The sequence below is a fragment of the Notolabrus celidotus genome, chromosome 22 (genome assembly GCF_009762535.1).
Source record: "Notolabrus celidotus isolate fNotCel1 chromosome 22, fNotCel1.pri, whole genome shotgun sequence".
Classification (NCBI taxonomy): Eukaryota; Metazoa; Chordata; class Actinopteri; order Labriformes; family Labridae; genus Notolabrus; species Notolabrus celidotus.
In genome coordinates, this window is record NC_048293.1 from 21,932,335 (window position 1) to 21,953,125 (window position 20,791).

Here is a 20,791-nt window from a genome sequence, read left to right on the forward strand (position 1 = left end):
TGTGACGGTACCTGCAGGAGTGACCACTCCAGCACATCCCACAGAGAGAGCACACTGCAGCATGATTGCAGAGTCATGCTATGTGACTGCATGGCTAAGACATGCTAAAGTGTGTATGTGTGATCCAGCCACTGAACATGGAGGCTAATATTAGCACATGGCTGCCCCTCATCCCCGCCTCATCCCCCTCACACCCCCCCCCAACCCACTGCTGCCAATTGCATGCAGGGGATCCCCAGGAGGCTTTTTGCTGCTCATTCATTAGGCTGCTGAGGAATAAAGGACATACAGATTCTCCCACGCAAGACTGGCGTTAAGACCATGCATCCATCTGCTATACATGCAAATGAAATCTCTGCAGGTTCATCCTCACATTTTAATACTGTATTATGTAATAAATCATAGAAATATCTACAAACTGCAGGAATAAGGTAATATACAACATATTGGGTACAGATAGACATTACAGTACCTAAGAACAGAGCATCAGTGTGTTTCTTATGACCTTACAGTCCATATTCAGCAATCCCATCAACACTCAATTTCCTCTCCCCTCCAGCTCTGACGAGACTGTTGTGATTATGACGGGCTGGGTTCTTCTACATTCATACCAGAGAGAGAGAGAGAGAGAGAGAGAGAGAGAGAGAGAGAGGGAAGGAGGAACAGAGAGAGAGATGGGAGGGGGGGTTCCCGCAATGTTGGTCTCAGCGAGACCCGGGTAGCGTGCTTTCCCTCTATAATTTAATCACATTCAGCTGTCTCCCTGTCCTCGGCTCGCTCTGCAAAGCACATCAGGCACCATGGTGGCACAAACACACACGCAGTCACACACACACACACACGCGGACTCGGCACACCAACACAAGTCTCCCCTTTAACAGGCGAGTCATTTATTTCCTTTTCCAGATAAAGGAATAATCCAACCAACATGGATTCACCTTGTAGTCGTACACAGTTTCTTTTGAAAACTACTTGGATTAAAAAACACCTGGAATAAAATAAAACTACTTCATGTGAAAGCTTCCAATCCAACTATTTTAAATATGTGAATATCCTGACAGGATGGAGGAGCTGCAGTGATCACAAGCTCCTTCCTTATTCCACTTAGATGACTCAGACTGGACTGGGTGCATTGCCCTAAAAACTTCCACATCCTGAAAGTGAATTTGGGTTAAGAAGACTCTTTACAGCAACATCCTGTAGGTTGATTTCTTGTCATAAAAATATTCTTGGCACGGGGAAACGCGCTCTTACAATCCCTCATAGTATCCCCAGATGTCCCAAACATTGTCTCCATCATTTGTTGACATGAGAAACATTCATTTTGACACACTTTGGGCGAGGGAAGCGTAGACACAAGTAGCTCACTTTGTGTCAGAGCTTTGTTTGTCTTGACAGAATTAAACATGTTGCAGCGCATCTGCCTTCTGCTGTGTGTGTACAGTATATGCCACCCACGGGAGCACGGGCAGGCACAAACAACAACATCTGCATTGTCTTTTTTTTCTTACATGCAGAGAAAGAGAACACACTGTGTGTGTAGGATGAAATATAAACCTAGGGGACTAGTATGTATGTGTGTTTGTGTGTGTGTGTGTGTGTGTGTGTGTGCATCACAACCAAAGAGTTTCCTGTGTTCGAAGTTGGGAACTCAGGATGTCTTCCAACTTCATATTTCCTCCTTTCCCTCCATCAGCTTTCTTTCTGTTTCTGCTACTTTAATTGTTTTCTGGCAGTCACAGCTCCATCCTTCACTGGATGCATCCTCAACACCTCCTACAGCTCAGAGTGACAGCAAATAGAAGATGCTGCACATGTGAAAGACATTTTCCAAAAGCTTAAAAATGTAAAAAAATATGCTCATGGGATCCTGATTCATTTATGATTGCAATGAAAGAAGCGTACAATTTGCATGTTCATTCATTCAAGAGAGGTTTCTCCAGAGAACTATCCTCAGTCTGCAACACAGCTGAAGTTTGCGGCGCAGCATAATCCACAGCAGGAGCATAAAAACTTACTGAGTAAACTTTCAAATGCATTCCACCGTCACACCTCTACCTCTGCACGCAACTTTGTAAAGAAAGATGCGTTTCACAAGGCAAACATTTTGTACTTGAAGGTCAAAATTAAAACTCTCCATATCAGAACAACTAAGACAAGAACAATAGTTGAATTAGAGACATCATTTCAGCAAGCGGCTACTTTTCTCCCTGCACCAGCATCTTAAGATCGCATGAACAAACCTTTCAGAACCATCAGGAACACCAGAGAATCAAACACCGCCAGATAAAGAACTACCAAGATGAAGACAAATTAATTGTTGACCTGTCTCCGGTTAAAGCTGAACTAGTCCCCACTCAGCGTTTATCTTTGCAAGATCGTAAGCAAATGGTAAATCTTCAATGAGACGCCAGAAACAAGAAGAAGTAACCTACCAACTGCAGTCTTCTCTTGAAACTTTTCCTCCTGCTCTCCAGAACGCACTTCCTCTCCTTTCCTCTTTTACTTCTCCTCCTTTACTCTCCCCCCAAAAAATACACTCACTGTGCTCACTGCAAAGTTGTGCTCTCCTCCTGCATGCAAATCATTTTTACGACTTGAGAGATGACTGGGAACGAGGGAAGGAGGGAGAGCGAAGGGAGAAAGGATGACAGAGGGGTTGGTAGAGTAGAGATAATGGTTGGAAGGCGGGCGACCAATGGGCCTGGAGCCTAATGGAAAAAGGGAATCAGGACACACCAATGAGGCGCAGCCTGAAGAGAGAGCGAGGAGGAGAGAGAGAGAGAGAGAGCCAGAGAGAGAGAGAGAGCGGAGGGAACAGGCGAGGGAAGGAGGGATGGCGAGAGCACAGTCATAAGGAGACGGTGTAACGCAGACCAAGAGAGACACTGGGGAAGAGAGAGAGCACAGAGAGAGAGAGAGAGGGAGGGAGAGAGAGAAAGAGAGGAGAGCTGTACGTAGTGGGTGTGCACGGTAGGAGGAGAGAAGCATCCCAAGCGAGATGGAGAGACCGCAGATCAGAGAGAACGAAAAAGAAAGACAAGCACAAAGAAAAGAAAGAAAGAAAGGCAGAAAGAGGAAGGAAGGAAGGAAGGAGCTGACTTACCCGAGTACTGCTAGTGGCATCCTTCACACGCCGCCTCGCAGACTCCACACACACACGCACATGCACCCACCCAGCGATTCAGGCGCACGCCGCGCTGCCGCTGAGACTAACCAAAAGCAAAAACAACAAAGGAGAGGACTGCCAAAGCCGACTGGTATACCCTAAAGCAATCGTGTCTGTGTGTGTGTATGTATGTGTGCGTGTGTCTGTGAGTGTGTGTGTGTCAGGATGAGAGGGTGGGAGTGTGTATGAGCATGTGTTTGTGCTGGGAGGAGAGGGAGAGATGTTTGACGGAAGCTAAAATGCTCTCTCTCCTTTCTATAAGCTGTACCAGTTTCCTTCTCTCTCTCTCTCTCTCCTTTTCTCTCTCTTTCTCTCTCTATCTGTGTGTCTCACTCTCTCTGTACACTGTGCATGTATGTCCTCCAACACTCAATATGTTCTCTCTCCCTCCCTTTGCTCTCTCTCTGCCTGCTAATATGCCCTCCCTTCCTCTTCTCCCTCTTATACATTTATTCAGGGCTGCAGACTGTCTGCTCCCAGAGTCAGTTCTTCCCACGGGCCCCGGGTGGAGAAGGAGGGAGGGAGGGAGGGAAGGAGGGGAGGGAGGGAAGGGGAGGAAGAGGAGGGAGGGATGGGGATGATAGCGAGCCATGTGGAACATGTGCAGTGCATGTATTTCAAATGGGAACGACACAAATTTGTGCCTTTAAAAAGAGGCAGAATGAGCTCCACTCGTGGCTCCGTGCGCGTTATTTGGCCTGGGATCATTCAGAGAGCTGACAGAGGAACAGGATACAAACTTAAAGGAAGTCTCTCGCTGGCTGGCTTGCTGTTAATTAACACTTTTTCCCCCTCGTTCCAGGCTTCGAGGCTGGCTGAGCACCAGAATTAAGAGTGCAGAAGATGAATGGGTATTGAAACAGGGTAGTTGTAGCCATGTGTTCAGTGATGAGCACTGCTCGCAAACAGGGGACAATATTTACAATATAATCATAGCGGGACCATAAAGACGGTGACATTGATGTGCACTCTAGTGTGAATGAAAATGGGAAAAACAAGGTGATGATTTCCATATTTACCCAGATATGCAAACACAAAGAATGCTAATTTGCTCCCTGAGACATCATCATAATTAGATTATAAATTAGGTTCATTTCTTACCGGACAAGAGGTGCTAATTCATTCTCTCTCCAGCAGTGGGGGAGACTCAGCTGAAACTGCAGCAGCATCCTATAGGCAAAGGAGGAGAGACTTTCATATGCTCATCTGACAGCGACAAGCAATAACATATTCAAATAAATTCATGTTTACACATAAATATTCAAAAGAACACTCACAGACTGTGGCCCATGTTGAGCTCTTCTGATTCAGTATACATGTATGAGAGGCGCATTGTTTTGATCTTCCCCGTCACAGTAAACAAATCTAATGTCATATAGCAGTATTTTACAGAACCAACAATCTCTGTGCTTTCCAACAATGCTGCCAGGCAGTGCAGGAATAAGGCATGATAAGTACTCTGGTGGGTTGAGACACAGATGCCCTCGAGGCGTTCAATATTAGCAATTTCAAATTCTTATTTGGCTATGTTAATGCCAATCAAGCACAATTAATTTAGCCCACATTCTTAAACAAATAAACAAAAGGGGGAGAAATGAGCCCCAATGAGGAGAGCACCAGTAATTAGAAGAATGATGACACGTTAGGATTACCAGTAAGAAATCAATGTTTGAGCAGGTCTTGTTTTTATCATACTCACTCGTGGATCAGCACACAACCAGAAGACTCACAAGGACAGCTGTGCAACACACACTGTGGAAACCTGTGAGGCTTTTTTTAAACGCTGGGTTCCCTCAAAGTGAACTAACAATGTGAATCAGTGAGCGGCTGAAAGGCTGAAAGAAAACGTCAAAGCTGACACCTCATGGGTATTTCATGTGCTCTCAAAAAGCAGTGCTTCATTACGGATTTAAAAGCTATCGTAGATGCAACAACGCAGTTAGCCTGTAGTTCAATATGTTTGTTTATGTCACGCTTTTGCTTCAGTTTGGTTCGGTTCTGACAGTCCGGTCTGTTTGGGCGAATTTTTAAGGAACAGTCAGAGAAAAAAAACTAGATTTTAATTCCAAAACAATTTCTTTATTTGACTTTAAATGAAAAACAACCTCCGATACACATTCCTGGTGTGTTATATGATATATAATAAACAAATTAACATATGCATTATGATATATATATATATACACTGAATGCAGAGGCTTTGATTGGATTCATACAGTATGTGTTATTGTAAATGCATGGCTTTGTTTCGTGGCTTTAATTATGCGAAATGATGGTTTCAAATGTTTCTAAATACATATTTTGTTTAGCTGAGGATGTAAATCACCAACAAAGAACATTGCTGTAGTAATTACTGAAAGGACAGAGCTTTTCAGCCTATTTAAAGCTAAACTCTGGCCATAACCTGGTGCCGATCAGGATAGCTATGAAAAGTGAATTAGCATAGTGATCTAGCTGGACTAAGAGAGAGCCAGCTTATCATACTAAAAACTCTGACTTTTAAACAACATCCGATCCAATTTTCCCTTCAAATCTGGCTTCATAGCATTTTGCATATTTTTCCACATTCATGCTAAATACAACTGCTAAGAGTGCTTTCAGTGCTTTGTGCTATATTCTGCCATTCATTGGATGTGCCTGCCTGCAGCATAGCCCATAGTGATAGGAAAGGAAGAGTGTCGTCATCCCAGTGCTTGGACTCACAGACACAAACAATCTGAGCCACTTCAGATAGGAATATAATGCATGGCAGATAATTATAGCAGAACCAAAAATACCAAATCTCCCAAGCATCTTTCGAACAGCACATGCTTTACCAAACAATATCATACTGAGAACTGTGGTATCCCTAGTATAGACAATTATTGTTGGGCTTGTGTGGTTTACATTTACTGCCGACTAATTGTGTGACTGTTGTGTAATGCATGTCACTTTGACCTGGTCATAGATCAAGAACCATTAGTGGACATTTTTCCCCATGCAGCTAAAAATATGTATAATAACTGTGTTCCATGTGCACCAATCAGCCCTAACATCATGACCACCTGGATAAATATAGTGTAGACCCACCCTCTGATCACGTCTGAGCTGAATCAGACATCTGAAGGTGGGCTGTGGTATCTGGAACCATTAGCAGCAGATCCTTCAAATCTTGGAGGTTGAGGTGGTGGTGGAGGTGGTGGTGGTGGTGGAGCCTCCATGGATCGGTCTTGGTTGTCCAGCACATCCCACAGATGCTCCATTGGATTGAGATCTAGGAAAGTAAGAGACGAACACAGACCCACATATGACACACTGTGATGCACATGTTTGGACACCGGTATCAGAACCAGCATTCATTTTATCTGCAGTTTGAGCTCCAGTAGCTCTTCTGCTGGATCAGACCACACGGGACAACCTTTGCTCCTCACACACATCAATGAGCCTCAGCCACCCATGACCTTAATCAGTTGTTTTCCTTCCTTGGTCCACTTTTGGTAGGTACGGACCACTACAGACCAGGAACGCCCCACAGGAGCTGCAGTTTTGGAGATGCTCACAGTCTGGTCACTGAAGATACTTTTCTGAAATCAGGAAGAGCATGTAACCAGATGACAAAACATAGATTGTTAAATATGCACTAAAATGTAAATGTAATATAATAAGATTAGGAAGCTACAGAAATAGAGGTCATGGTCAGGTTTGGCAGGTTGTTTTGAAGGCCCAAAGCAGGTAAATATCAACACTTTTAATTAATGAAGCTTAATTTTTGTGCAAACCTGGTGAGCAAAACCTAGCTTAATATAATAATAATAACTTCATTTATATAGCACCTTTTGATTTGATTTTTGATTTGATGACTTTATTTTGAACACGTAAAAGTAAAAATACAAGAAAAAAAAGCAGAAAAGAAGAAAAAGTTATACAAACATACAAAAAAAAAAAAGAAAGAAACAGTTTTACAAAGGAAACAAAATCAATATTAGCAAGCAGTGAAACAATTTACTTTACATGTGCAAAAAGGAGTAGGAAGAAGTTAAAACTTATCTAATCCCACCCCTCTATTCACTATTTTCTGCCATTACACGAGTGCAATCCCACAAGTCAAATCTTCATATATTATCTTCATATTTCCACCAACAAACAAAAGTAAACCCCTCGTGATTCTCAGCACTAGTCTTCCTCCTTTTACCTCATGAAAATCATTTCTTTATACTTCTTCTTGAACTGGATAATGTTCAGACATTGCTGTAGCTCCATATTGAGACTGTTCCACAGTTTAACACCACAGAATGAAATACAAAAACTTCTCCTTGTGGTCGGAACGCTCATCATCTTTAATCTCAACTTCCCTCTGAAGTTATAACCCCTCTCTCTTTCACAGAATAATCTTTGAATATTTCCTGGGAGGAGATTTTTCCTAGCTTTGTACACAATTTGTGCAGAAACAAATGTTTACAAAGTGCTTTGACAAAGAAAGCATGGTTCAAATCACAAAGTAAACCTTTTGACAGACAGGGAGGAGGAACTTTAACAATGCAAAACAAAATATAGTGCAAAAGGTTAAAATGAATACACGTCAATTAAACAGAATGAAGTGGTGGGACATTAGACCAGTAAAACATTGTTTAAGAGGTTTTTCAAGGATAAATAAATATAAATGGATAAGCAAATAAAAGCATTAAAATGACAATAAAATAGGTTTTAAAAACTAACTTAAAACTATCACAAAATAATTCAGTTTTCATTGAATTTATGGTCATTTAGCTTAACACTGACTAATGTATCATGAGCTAGCAACATAAAATGCTAACGTTAAAAGAGCTTTACTAGCTTAACAGTCTTTAAAAAATTTTAACTTCTTTCAGTGAACTTACCGGATAGATGAAGAGTCTTGACAGTTCAGTGTCAGTAAAAAGCTTCAGAGCTTTATCATACGTCTTTTATATTATATTGATATGCTTCAACACATGGCAAACTTTTAGCTGAAGTGTCAACAGCCGGCTACGGAAGCCTGAGAGGGACAAAAAGGAGAGGGTTGAGTTCAGGCCGGTGGACAGCTCCTGGTGCTGAAACGCTGCCGGAGACCACAGCAGTCAGACAGACAGGAGAGTCTGTACAGGTCTGTACAGGGTGGTCCTGAAAGGAGGGAGCTTTGATTCTAGACTAGAAGGGTAAGGGAGGAATTAAAAGGGGAGAAAGCAAACAAGATACTTTGATATTTTTATATAAGTCTGAGGCTAAACAGGGGAATAAAGGGGAACTTCTTCCTCAAGATTTCAGCATGTGTTGCTTACAAAAGGAGTTTCAAGATAAAATGTAATTCTTATATAGAGGAACATTTTATATATGTTTCATATATTATTTATTTATTTATTAGATAATAATGATAAACAATTGGCTGGTAACTCAAGAAAGGAAATTATAGCCTATAAATTGGACAAATAAATATGCACCTACAATAATTAAGTATTGGGGTGGTGGGGTTAGTCAGTGATAACACCCAGGTCCTGTTTGATAAAAGTTTTGACCAAAAAGACTTTACTGATGTTTATACTCATACAGTGGAATAAAGTAAGTTATTGTTGTACACTGTATCCTTTAAATATTTTGCCTTACCTTCAGTGATGGTAATCTTTTACAAGTTACATTTGAGGGAACACAAGCACTTCCTTTACCCCCAAAATAAATATATATATACACCTTTTTGTGTAGACTCAGTTTCCAATATGTAGGCTATCAATGTTTCTTTAAACGAGTTGTCTCAAAAGATTGGGCTTATTTTCCAATGTATTCTTAAATGTTCTTTGTAATTTGTGTAAAAGAAATTCAAACATTTTCTTAAAAGGGTCAAATCTTGGACCTCATGAAAACTAAGTCCCTTTCACAAAACTTGATATACGATCAGGTTAATCCTACTACAAACTGAATATTGTCCTTGTGTTGATTAATTACAAAGATTATCCTAAACATAAACATGTCCAGATCAGCTTTTTTTACATTTAAATGAAATTTAAATTCTTAAGTTTTTTCGGTCAAAATGTAAAAAGTCCAGAACAATTCTTTGGCCGGTAAGATTCAAACATTCACCTCTGACAACTGAGCGAACTTCACCTGCTGAGATGGATCATGTAGCTCTGCAAAGAGCTAATAATGCAAGATTATTTCTGGCAATCCAGCAGTTTCATTATGCTTGAGTCACCTACTTTGATCCAAATCTATGAATGTAGAGAGGTCATATGAGTCCTGTTTCTCCATGGAAATTTTCACCTGAAGCAGGAAAGGAAATAACACTAACAGAAATTTAGTTTAACTTTTTATACTTAGTTAAATGACTCCATTTTGCAAAGACATGAGGCTTGTGACATTAACATATGAGAGGGACTGTATTCTCAAATTTAGCATGCCTCAGATTAAAAACAATCACTCAACAAACTTGCCCATGATCTCAGAATTAAACTTTTAAAAGTAGATTAATTGAAGAGGTTAATATATGGGCGTCATAATTGAGGAGTCTTCTTGAGACTTTAATAAGAACCTCTTAAGATTCATTTCAAGCACTTGAACTATTAGCAGGCAAATTTTAAATCACATATTCTCAGCACAAGTCTTGCATATGTGGCATAAAGTTTGCAGGCCAAAATATTCCATTTAAAATAGACTTAAATATGAAAAAGTGTAACACTCACACACTTATTTTAAGAGATATACTCCAAGCACACGTGGGAAGTTTTCACACACACAACAGTGCAACTTCTTCCCTGAGTTATGAGTGAGATTGAAGCGAGTGATTGAATGCAGACAGAGAGATGGAAAAAGTTAAAGAAGAAGGGAAACCCAGAGCTGCAGGAGGGATGGAGGAAGCACGGGAGAGGGATGTTGTGGAGGTTACGGAGGGGTGGATGCTGCTGAGTGGAAGCCAGCTCGAGCCAAAAGAGGAGGAGAAAGAGAAGCGGTGTGTTTGGGGACTGGAGACGATAGCGTGGGAGAAGGTGAAGGCTTGTTGTTCAGTGGGACCAAGGGAGAAGAGCGGGTTGGGTGAGGGGGGGAGGAGAGGAAGAGGAAGAAGAAGAAGAAAAGGAGTGATGCCTTAAGGGACCGGAGAGAGATGTATGAAGGAGGAGAGGTTGCATTGCTGGCATTTTGGGAGTAAGAGAGGGGAGGAATAACAAGCTGCAGCCTACTTATGTACAGTATGGTGCTCTGTATATGTGTGTGTGCGGGAGAGGGAGAGAGAGAGAGAGAGAGAGAGAGAGAGAGAGAGAGAGAGAGAGAGAGAGAGAGAGAGAGAGAGAGAGAGAGAGAGAGAGGTGTCTTTGGAATGGGATGACAAATGTGCCAGACATGAAAGACCAGCTCACACACAGGCCCTTGGGGAGCCGCTTCTTTACCTGCATACACACACACACAGCAGTATCACACATGTACACACAGCACGGACTTCAGGGGATAAACACGCCAACACATACACACGCAAGTTGGTATTTCTATACTTACAAGGACTACAGGCTGCATTCAAGAAGAATATTTACACCTCTGCTCTGGAAACTGAATAAAATGCAGATGATGCCAACCTGCATTTGCTTTTACAGCCAGCAGGGGGAGATTTCAACAAGCACAAAAAGAAGTTTGTCAAAGTGTGTGAGAAAATGACCCAACTACAAATCTTTATTTGGGTAAACATTTGTTGTGTGTTCCCAGCCTTGTTCTTCAACACAGTAGACCATTCATTGTCAGATAGAGGATAAATCAGGGCGCTGCTACCTGTGATTGACGTGTTGCCACCACAGCAACATCAAACTCTTCTTGTTCAGGACACAGAATTTTTTCTGTAACTATATTTTCTTTTTAGCCCAATTTTTGGCTAGCCTTAACCTCCATCCTAATAAATATATCAGTAACTGTTGAGCATTAAAATATTCATTATTTCTGCTGTAAAGATCAGCTTTTTTGAATTGGTGTGTATGTGGTTTCCAGTACTTGAGGCAGCCTCAAGCGGATCCTCAATGAACAGCAGTTTACTTTAGTTTTTGGCACTTCCGCATTGGCTTCATATTTTTAGACCGGAGGTTGCCGTTTGGTCTAACCTCATCCAATACTTTACCCCAACTAACTTTAGGTGCAGTGGTCAATTTGATATCAGTAGACTGAATGAGGAATTATGTTTTGAAAGTTGTCGCCAGCTGTTTCTACTGCATGAACATTCACCTTGGACGAGGAACCGTGTGAGGAACTTCTTAAATACCCTCCGTACTTCAAGTACTGAGTTTGAGAGAGCATTCGAAAAAGGATCTGCATCTTTAAGACATAGTTTTTGTATTTTTTTCTATTGGCTAAAGATCGTCACAGCTTTGATACAAACATTAAACCAAAGTCTGAAAGTCTGAAAGTCTGAAAGTCTGTGCACTCAATGAAACCCTGGAGTAACCCATCAAGAAAATAAAACATCATCACTTTGTCAAGCTGCTCTGATGACTACAACTCCAAACATACACCTGCATGCTCCACATAGACACTCCAACACAAAGTACTTTATGATGGCACACACACACACACACACACACACACACACACACACACACACACGCTTATGTAAATTCAAAAGCACCCACATGAGAACAAAGCCATGGCATGGGTATAAACAAGGGGGCATACATAAACATTACGTGTACATGCATTATGCAGACACATGCACACATCCGCGCTCTGACAGACCCTCAAACACACACACATACACACACCATTTACCTCATTCATGGAGGTAAGAGCACGCATCATTTCACCTCCTCTCTCTCTCTCTCTCTCTCTCTCTCTCTCTCTCTCTCTCTCTCTCTCTCTCTCCCTCTCTTTAGTCCCCAAATCCATGGCATATGACCTTCTGTGGGACAGATAAAGAATGTGCTTATCAGTCATGCAAATGAGGCTGAATTCATTTTCCACAACAGATGGCCCCATAGATAATGATGATGGAGGAGAGAAAATTAAATGTCTCTCGCTCGGTGACCATGGCAACCGCGCCTCTGCGGCGTAATATCAATAATAAGTGCACCGCATAATAAGGTTGTCAGTCCTGTGAATCAAAACCGTCCCTGATGGGATAGAGTGAGGGTGGAGGGGGTGGAAGGGGGACAAGTGAAGACCTCAGAAAGTTGGGTTGAGTCTGTAGGGCAAAGTGGGCCGTCCACTCAGGGTTCACTGTTTGATGTCAAACGAGCGTGTTCGTTAATTAAGTGACTTTTAATGTTTCTATACGAGCGCTTGGTTTGTAACACCAGACTATAAATCAGGGTTTATGACTGGTAACCTGCAGCCTTATTATCAATATGTTATAATGCTTTATTACAGGCTGTGACACTTGATTTTAATCGATCAATGCACCTTGATCCCACATTTCAAATCAAATCAATCTGACACAGAGAGTAAGGCACATTGCACCACTGCCTGTTGGCACTGTGGCAAAAGTTTCTCTTAGCATTCTGCAACAAAGAGGACATTTGAATTACTTATTGGAGAGCTCAAAACTTTAAATTCACGATTATGAGCTGCAGCAAAGAAATGAAAAGAGAGGAGGAGCACAGGGAGGTGAAAAGACAAGGACAAGGACAGAATGAAAGACGCGTCAAAGTAAGGATGCAGCTCTACTGGTGGACTGACTGCGATCATATCAATGTGCAAAAAGATGCCCAGTAAATTTTGTAGTTGGTGTTGGTGTTTCAATGGGAAAACCAAGAAAACAGAGAGAGCAGAGAGAAGGCAGGAGAGGTTAAAGACACAAAAACTGGAGGCTACTTTTCTGCTCGGACAACCCACTCACTCAACATTATCCCTTATTTAAGTTCTGTTTATGAATCAGTTACAAGTTGCCATGGTTTGAAAAATCTTACGTGCTTTCAGAGTTTATATCTTTGATCCGTTTCTTTTACAAAGACTAAAAACTTTTCAATGAGATACCTGCTCTGAATGAGCTGCACACAAGCTGGACGAGAATCTGATGGTCCAGAATGTGTGCTGCAGCAAGATGGTTGTCCAGTCCGCCTCTGGCAACATCTTCTAGCTCTTATTTGTATTCTAAAACAGACAAGATAGACTGTGTATTCCCTCCAGTGTGATCTGGGTCTACCCTGGGGTCTTGCACCGGTTTGGCATGCCTGCAAGAGCTCAAACGAAGACGCCTCCTAATAAGAGATCCTACATGATGAGACTGTCATTCCCAAAACCTAAGAGTTTGTGCTTTTATTCAGAGGAGAGTGCAGAGGATGACGTTTGTTAATGGGCTTTAATTCACACTCTGCTGGCACAGCTGCTGGGGGCAGTTTGAGGTTCAGTGTTTTGCCCAAGGGCATTACAGCATGCGGACAGACAGACCTGGACTCAAACCTCGACTCTTCAAGGAGAGATGACCAATGCTACCATTGAGCTGCAGCCGCCCAAGGGCAAAGAACCCAGGCTGCCTGCTTTGAAGACTATAGCCTCTATGCATTCACTACGTCAAACCTTACAGCAAGAAGGTTCCTGATTCAAACTCTGGTTTTGGAAGAAGAGCCTTTCTGTGTTGAGCTTGTATGTTCTCACCATGCATGACTTGGTTCTCTGTTGGTACTCTGGCTTCCTCCCACAGTCCAAAGACATGCTTGATAGGTGAACAGGGGATTCTAAATTGCCTGTCATTATGCATGTCTGGTTGGTGACTAGTCCAGGATGTACCACACCTCTTGCTAAATGACACCAAGGAATAGGTTTAATCCAAGTGACCCGAATGGGACAAGCGGGACAGATAATGGATGAAGGGATAAAAAAGGTATTGGAGGGGAGGCATTGGCCTAGCGGTCTGAGTGCGCCCCATGTAGGCTGTGGCCCTCGTTGCAGAGGTTGCAAGTTTGATTTAATTTGCTGCATGTCTTCCTAAACTCTCTACTCCCCACATTTCCTGTCTCTCTGCAACTGTCCATCAAAGGCAAAAATGCCCCAAAAAATAAACTACCTAACAAACTAACTAACTAACTAACTAACCAACTAACTAACTAACTAAATAAAAATAAATAAATAAATAAATAAGTAATAAAAGGTATTGGAGTCAGATTGAAGAGATTGAAGAGATGGAAGTAGATATGTCATCAAATTTCATAATTATAGATTTTAAATATTTTTATTACATACAATTTTTTTTACATTTTAGTTTCAAGCTTGCAGTGAGAAGAGTAAAAATATATAAAAAATAATAAATACAAATATAAGTAAAATTAAATGAACAATAAAACCAATAAAAATAAATAATAAATATAAAATATCACTGAGAAATTCCTGATTTCAAAATTAATGATAATGTGAATAAAAGCAAACGTTACTGAGAAAATCTTTGGGACCGCCTCAGAGCAGAAAAAGGTTAGCTGCAACAGAACTGCTGAATGTCAGAATTAAAGGTGAACTTCATAAACGAGTGACAGAGGTGAAGTGCTCGGGCGTAATTTTAGATTCTCGGCTAAATTTTAAAGCCGTATATCAAAAAGGGCTGAGGCTAATCTTTGCTGTTTTAAGATAATAAGAAACGGTTTAACCGCCTTTCTGCTTTTTAAATACCATGATACACACACATCTGTCCAGGGTTTAACTGCCTGCTCTCATTCCATTCCGCTCCATTCCATTCCATTCTACTCACTAAGATCAGTTTTTAAAGCGGCCATGTTGGCTTTATATGCGGTGCCTATAGTCTCTAGATCTTGGAATCTGAACCACTTTAGCTGTACATATAACCAATCTGATGTTATGTTTTTTGTCACAGAACTACATAGTAAAAAAAATGTGTGTTCAATAAGCAGCAAAAATTCTCCTCCTCATAAAGTTGTTTCACTGAATCTATAAAAATCTGCCAAGAATGAGAGGTTTCGATGCAGAGACACTGACGCTTCATCTCGTCTGATTACAGAGCTGATTTATTTGCACCATTATTTAATCTGGAGCCACAGCCACAGTGGTCCTGATGAAAACAGTGATTATTGCACGGCTGTGGACCAAGATGGGGAATTGAACTCTCACTGCTTAGAATTAGGAGAACGAAAATGAAGTGTTCAGATGATGCAGGGAGATTGAGAGATGTGCTGGAGTGGGATGTTTTTTCCTCCGTTAACTGACCTTGGGGAGTGTTTTCACCATCTTCTCTCTCTCTGATTCGACCGCCGTCTCAATCACAGAAGCAAAAACCGTACAGTTGTTACACTCAAACACACACATGATCGGCTCATCTGCCTGATGCTGCAGGACGGACGTAACTAGATCTCTCTTAGCTGATTCTGAAGTTTGCACAAAACAATATATGACTTATCAATCTTCCTTTAGATGTTTTGTTCCGCTGCCACTCAGCAGCTTTGAAGGATAAAGAAACTGAAGATCTGTTTTCCTAAAGGGTGAAGGATGTTCAGATCTGATGACTGTGAAGGCCTTTGAAGGAGCCTTACTTCACTTTCTTTTACTTCTGCAAATGCATTCGAATTCTCACATTTATAAAACAGACACAGGCTTGATTATAAGACAGGAAAAGACTTGTTGAACATAGAAATATTAGAATGATTAGAATGGTTAGCTCTGTTGCCTAACAGCAAGAAGCTTTTTGATTTGATCCCTGGTTTAGCAGGAGCCTTTCTTCAGGAGACATCCTCAAGTGGACACATGAGGGACTGCAGTTTTTTGCACTTACGCATCATTATTCGTCACCAGAGGTTGCAGTGGGAGAAACAGATTCAAAGTGTAAGATGTGACCCAAAATAAAGACAACACTAGTGGGCGCAGGCTGGTGCAGCTGCCACAGACTGATAGCTTGAAAATGTGTCTGATTTTGGTCCCAGTTTTTTTGACTCAACCTGTATCTCTCTTTGAAGAACTCATCAATAATACACACATCAAAAAAAAAGGAGCTCTATCTGCACCATATAGGACTCTGCAGGTTTCTTAACAGTGCCTCAAGTCCTGGTGCTTCTGTCTATAAGGAAGTGTGTCTCTGATTATCATGCACAACAAACTCCTGAGCTAATGAGTCACTATATCTGGCATTTCACACCCACCTCCAACTTTAATAGATCCTAAATGCTGCAGGCTTTTTGTCTTTTTCCAAACTTAAATCGAGATGACTCATCCGATGGTTTTCATTCCTCAGGGCTTTACGTCTCACGCTCCTTCAATCAGCTCTTTTACTTGGTGCAGTGGTATCATATGCAGGGGTTTTTAACACCGGCAGGTCCAGTAAAAATTAAACCATAAGGTCCCACAAACAAGTAGGATTTATTTATCCAAAGATCAGCGCCTCCGTCTTTCTCTCTTAGACATTTTTAAAGACATCTGTCTTCATGTGCCTCTGAATAAATCCTACATAACACATCACGTGCAATCACATGATATATTCATTAATTCTTTATTCTTTATGGTGAACTTTGCCCATGTTTAGTATCTCTGTTTTCTGCTAAACATAAGTTTTCATTACTTTGATGACTGTTTCTCCGTGCTCGGTCGCCTGTTTTTGCAGAAATCCCGTAAGTCTGAAACCTGCCACTCACCTCCTTGTCCTATTTGGGTCTCTGTTTTATTGCCTCTGATAGCCTCTCTCTCCTCTAGCCTCATGGTGCACTCTCGCCCCCTCTTCTCCTCTGTGTCTGCCAGCCAGACACTCTCAATATAGCTCTGCTCATAAACACAGACACAGAGAGAGGGAGAGAGAGAGAGAGGAAGGCTCCTGTGACAGTAATAAAAATGAGTGAGAGGCAGGGGAGAGATGGAGATTGGGGTGAATGAGTGGGAGGAGAGAAAGGAAGAGGAGAGGACACACTCATGTAGAGCAGCCCGCGTACATGTGTGTGTGTGTGTGTGTGTGTGTGTGTGTGTGTGTGTGTGTGTGTGTGTGTGTGTGTGTGTGTGTGTGTGTGTGTGTGTGTGTGTGTGTGTGTGTGAAGGAGAGAAAGATGAATCAAGCAAAGCAGAGAGATTCGGCAAAGTGGGAGACAGAGAGAGAGAGAAAGAGAGAGAGAGAGAGAGAGATGAGAGAGGAAAACACGAGACAGCATGAGAGGAAGGGAGGCTGGGAAAATGAAAGGGGTGAGAAGAAAGAGAGGGGTGTAAAGAGGTAGAATGATTTCAGGGGAGAGAAGGTCGGGGTGAGAGAGAGAGAGTGTGAGAGACACAAGAAGATTTCAGCTCCTCAGCGAGGTGGCTTAAAGGCCGGGCTGCCCTACTTTGACCACTCGTGTAAATAATGAATCCTGTGGCTGCAGGTATGACTCACACACACATAGACACACACACATGTGCACACACACTCACTATTTCACCTTGTTCCCATCTCTCAGACATTACCTGATGTGTTGACAGGTCTGTGCAAAGTACAATAATGGAGACAACGCACAAAAATACAAACTGCACAGCAACCAGGCTGAGAAATGTGAGCTCACCTGATCGATATGTTCTGGATCTGTGGCTCTCAGCTGCCGGCTCGGGACCCAAAAGTGGGTCGCAGAGTAATTCACAGGGTGCTGCTGAAAAGAAAGATGTTGCAAAAAGTCTCAGAGCACATTTATTTTGAAGGACACATGTTTGACGCTGGTTTTCATCTTCCAGTAAACAAAACTTTCAGAAATCTGGGTCCTGATTTTCAGAAACGAGGGGGTGGTTTGTCCTCAGGCTGGACCAGTTGAGAACCACTCCTCTATATAAACCAATGATCAGATTATAATGTCCAATGTGACAGATGTATCTGTCACTGAAACACCAGTGGATTTTCAAGCCGAAGCTGTAGAGCTCTAATTTTGTTGACAAGCAGAAGTTTGATGAAAACATACAAACAACAAAAATCAGCCAGTCACTTTGTGCTACACGTCCAGCACAAGACAGAGAAAAGGAACATTTCACAGCTGTTAAATATCAATACTATACCAAAAATTACTTAAAGCCTCAGTAGGGAGTTTTAGTGACTATGAAATAGGCTGAAGTTAACAGTGAACCCTCTTAATGACCAAGCAAACCACACGCTACAATCACTGACAAGATTATTTCTGCATTATTTAAATTTTTTTGTAGTTCCTCTCATGGGATAGGCATCAGACAAAGTACGCTTTTTTTTATTTGCAGTTTTAAAAGGAGCATTTTGTCTGTTTAAAGGTGGAAACCGGCAGCCGCGAGAATTGAAGCAAATGCAGAAGCATTAAAAAACTGCAGTTCCTTGAGTGTCCACTTGAGGCTGGCTCCAGAAGTACCGGAAACCACATATACACCAATTCAAAGAAAGCCAAGCAGAAATAAACATGTTTACAGTCTGGTTCAAAAAACAAGTGTAGTCTGGATAGCTCATTCCTCAATCGGCACACACTGTACGGGGGTGAATTTTTTCATAACATGGCAGTTTCGAAACAGATGGGTGAGGTCACGGATAATACATCCATTATTTATACAGTCTATGGTTCAAAGAAGCAGAGTGGGATGTCTTTTACTCTGAAAACATCTAAACATGCACAGGACAAGGTCAGCAAAGAGCCAGGAAGTACTGCTCTGTCCACAGGGGGCGCCAAAGTCAACACAAACAGAAAGTCACTCACTGGAGCTTTAAAAGAAACGCTAAATTAGATCATTCCGTGAATTAGAATACACAGTCAGTCATTGCTTAACATATTTGTTGCATCTATGGGTCATAAAAAGATGGTAATGATTCTTTCTATAACATCACCTGACTTCTCTAGTCAAGTAGGGCCAGAGCAGCTGTTACGTGTTACATAGTCGTGGATGTCTTAGTTAAAAGCCGTCTCATGCATGCACCTAAATGCATCCACATTGTTTCACGATGCTCCAGTTTACAAACTTTCACAGTGACTGGAAACAACCTTGCAGTCTTGTGTGACCAGATGCAAGTCTGAGCTCAAACCGCTCCTCTTCACGTCCCAAGCTCTGCCCTCCGTCAGACACACACTGATCTGCACTACATCTTTATAATTTCTTTGAATAATGCACTTTTGTTTTTAAACACATTTGAATTATTTTGATGAATCTTCTTTTACTCTCTGCTCTTTTTAAATGTTAATTTGGTTATTTTACTTTGTTTAATTACTCTGTGAAGAACTCTGAACTGCCTCAGAGTATGAATATACTCCCTGCAGCACACAGACTTGGAGGCTATTTTTTGTGTTCAGCTTCACATTGAAATGAGTGTTTTAAAATCTCACGTAGTTAAAGCTTACCACATGCAACATCTTGGACCATTTCATTGTTCTCCAATCTCTGTATGCAGAGCCTGCCTTAAAAGAGAATAAGAAGACATCATTTCATCTAGCAATGCAACATTTTAGTTCATCTTACATATTTCTGAATGCCTGAACAGAATTACATGAAACACAGCAATATTTGGATGTTTTTGCATTGCTCTGAAGAAAGCATTAAATACATTTCATATTTAAATCACAGGCACATTACCCTAAGACTAAAAAGAGAGTCTAAGCAGAAGAAATGTGTCTTTAGAACAGATTCAGCGTAGAAGCAGAGTCAGCAGGTCAACAAACAGCAGGAGACGGATCCCTCTCCTCTGTTGTTCCAGCAGAAAATACATTAACTCATAACACATAAAGAAACTGCCATGGTTACTATGACTAACACAGTCTCCCTGTGTCGGTGCAAAGGAGTCTGTGTCTTTATTTAGTCAATCACCCCCGACTCTCCATTAACCTTGAGCACATCGGCATGTAAGACAGGAAGGTGTGAATGGCTGAAAGAGTGAGACAGAGAGAGAGAGCGAGAGAGATGGAGAGTGTGAGTGAGTGAACACAACATTGTAATTACCGGCTACACGCTGGCTGGCAATCATAACCTCTCTCTCCCTCCATCCTCATCTCCTGCAGACCTCCAGTGTCTCTAACACGCGTCCTCTCTTTCTGTCGCTCTGGTGGGGGGTCTTTGCTAGTCCATGCAGGTGTGTGTGTTTGGAGGGAGGAGGGAGGAGGGGGGAGGGCATGAAGTCCTGCTGGGCAACTGCAGAGGTAGATGTCCGTCGTAGCTACAAGGCATCTACTTCTCTTTAGCACAGAAGATTGCAGGAGTGGGGATAATTAAAGCATTCTCTGTCCCAGTCTGAGCAGACAACATGTCAGGCTTCTACAGGTCTTAGCAACCTGTTTGAATACATACTGGTTCCTCTGCTTGTGTAGCCAGACCCAATCAAGAGCTGCTGTGTTTTTGTTGGAGGATATAATACTCCTTTCTCATGGAGCATCGTGTAGATACATTGTTTTTTACTCTCCGTGTGTATCTAATCCGGCGGGCTCCAACCTGCCGGATCAGCCGAAACGCAACGGAGCGGATCCAGTGGAAGTTAACACATTGACTAGAATAGAAACATATCAGATCTGGTGCCGTGACAGATCGGAGACGGACCAGACACGGATCAGGGGGAATTTGGCCATAAGCGGTTATAAGAGTTAGCTGATTATACTTTGACGTTGTTTATCATATTATGCTTCTGCAACTTCACGAGCACTTTCTCTTCCCAATATAAGATCTTTTATCGTTGACATTCGGTCATCAGGTGCATTGACCCAAGGATGATCTCAAAGTGCTCATTTCTCGGCTGAAGCAATCTCCAAGAAAAGTCTTAAAAACTTTTATTAATGTAACTTAAAATCT

At 41.7% G+C, this 20,791-nt stretch overlaps 1 protein-coding gene across 1 annotated transcript in view; it reads right to left on the reverse strand.

Annotated features, from left to right (window-relative positions):
- Positions 1 to 16,766, reverse strand: part of myt1lb (myelin transcription factor 1-like, b) — a 153,769-nt gene extending 137,003 nt beyond the window's left edge. Inside the window, exons 1-4 of the mRNA XM_034675869.1 lie at positions 16,693 to 16,766; positions 8,026 to 8,162; positions 6,239 to 6,732; positions 4,271 to 4,339 (exon numbers count right to left, since the gene is read on the reverse strand). The gene's annotated coding sequence lies outside the window, so the exon portion shown is untranslated. The remainder of the gene's footprint in view (positions 1 to 4,270; positions 4,340 to 6,238; positions 6,733 to 8,025; positions 8,163 to 16,692) is intronic.
- Positions 16,767 to 20,791: the final 4,025 nt, after the last annotated feature.